This window comes from Jaculus jaculus, chromosome 5 (genome assembly GCF_020740685.1).
Source record: "Jaculus jaculus isolate mJacJac1 chromosome 5, mJacJac1.mat.Y.cur, whole genome shotgun sequence".
Lineage (NCBI taxonomy): Eukaryota > Metazoa > Chordata > Mammalia > Rodentia > Dipodidae > Jaculus > Jaculus jaculus.
The window spans coordinates 26,277,597-26,279,479 of record NC_059106.1 but is presented as its reverse complement, the minus strand read 5'-3'; the positions used below and the strand labels follow the sequence as shown (position 1 = coordinate 26,279,479).

At 42.8% G+C, this 1,883-nt stretch overlaps 1 pseudogene; it reads right to left on the bottom strand.

Moving 5' to 3' along the window:
• Nucleotides 1–292: 292 nt before the first annotated feature.
• Nucleotides 293–1,607, bottom strand: LOC101603003 (annotated as a pseudogene).
• Between the last annotated feature and the right edge of the window lie 276 nt (nucleotides 1,608–1,883).

The following is a 1,883-nucleotide window of genomic DNA, read 5'->3' as shown; positions in this document are numbered from 1 at the left end:
TTCTGCCATGGACAGTCTGATACTATTTTATTACTCAGTCTACAGAATTTAGAGATGCTTTGATTACTGGTTTGTTATACTCATTGTTTAGTTCAGATTTTATTTTTTTATTTTTTATTTTTTATTTTATTTTTTTTAGCTTTTCTGACTAATGATATTCCTAGACATTGAAAAGAGATCTCAAAGAAATTACACAATTTTTGAAAACATTTATTTGGGGGCAGGGGGAGGACTCTATGTAAGCTTAGGATTTCAACTAAAGGAAATGTCTTCATGTGAAAGCTTTTGGGGATCAGTTGTAGGTCATCTAACGGGGAGTAGCGCTGAATTTGGCGTAAGACTTAATGACCTTATTTATAGCTTCTAGGAAGTCCTTCTCAGTAGCAATCTTCCGCCGTGCTCGGATGGGGAACATCCCAGCTTCTGTGCACACACTTCTAATCTCTGCTCCAGTGCTATTTGAACACAGTCGTGCTAACAATTCAAATCTAATATCTCTTTCAACACTCATTGAACGAGCATGAATCTTAAAGATGTAAGTCCGACCCTCTAAATCAGGTAAACTAAATTCAATCTTTCTGTCCAGTCTCCCCGGCCTCATGAGCGCTGGATCCAAAGTGTCAGGTCTGTTTGTGGCCATCAGCACCTTGATGTTGCCACGGGGATCAAAGCCATCCAGCTGATTGATCAGTTCCAACGTCCTTCTCTGTACTTCGTTGTCACCTCCCGCACCATCATCAAACCAAGCTCCTCCAATAGCGTCAACTTCATCAAAGAAGATAAGGCAGGCTTTTTTTGTTCTGGTCATTTCAAAAAGTTCACGTTCCATTCGAGCCCCCTTACCAACGTATTTCTGTACAAGTTCAAATCCAATAACTCGAATGAAGCAAGCGCCAGTCCTGCTAGCAACGGCTCTGGCACAGAGCGTCTTGCCTGTGCCTGGGGGACCAAACAGCAGCATGCCCTTCGGAGGTTGATCCCCAGGTTAACAAACCTCTCTGGATGAAGCACTGGGGTTTCAACGACTTCTCGCAGTTTCTCAATCTGCTCCTTGTAGCCACCAACATCACTGTATGTGACTTAAGGCTTTTCTTCCACCTGCATCATGGTAACTGTCGGGTCAATCTTAGGAAGTAGTAGAATGTGAATTTGATACTTGTTTCTGTCCACACCAACTCATCCCTTCTTCAATGTCAGTAGGTGCCACCTGATCACTGAGGTCCACCATAAACTTGACAAACTGCTTCACATTGATAATGTATGTTGGGTCCTCTGAATCGGCATTGATTATCTTTGTACACCTCACAACCTGTAGAGGCTGTTCACTCTGAAGAGTGTTTATCAGCCACCAAATCCCAGAGGGCTGGTGGTGCCAGGCCAGTGTCAGACTCCTTTATACCAGTGAGCTCATTAATCTTTTTGAGAAGCTGCTGAATGTCATCCTCAACCTGCTTGATCTGCCTCGAGTAAATACTCTGGCAGAAAGTTTTCAGCAAGGCAATATCCCCCTCATCCAGAGCTCAGATGGGCTTGTTGTCCTTCTCTTCTTGTTTGGTTTTCCACTGATCCGCACCAAGGTAATCCGGCATTTTAGAAGATGCAAGACCCTCAGCTCCCGGGTGGTTACTAGTTCAGATTTTAAGCCACCCATGATGTAGTCATTGGAAGCATTCCAGAAAAAAAGTATTCTGTGTACTGACTTGACCAAGTGAAACACTCTTCAGTCCAATGTGAATAAAAGGAATGGTTTGTGCTAAAGGAATTTGAGAAAATATTGAAGTTGGCATTGCTTTTAGTATATAGAGAAAACAAGACTCAAAGCAAATTACACAAAGTAACATCCTTCAACCACAGGTTAGTCTGTGGGCTCAGGCCCAGCAATT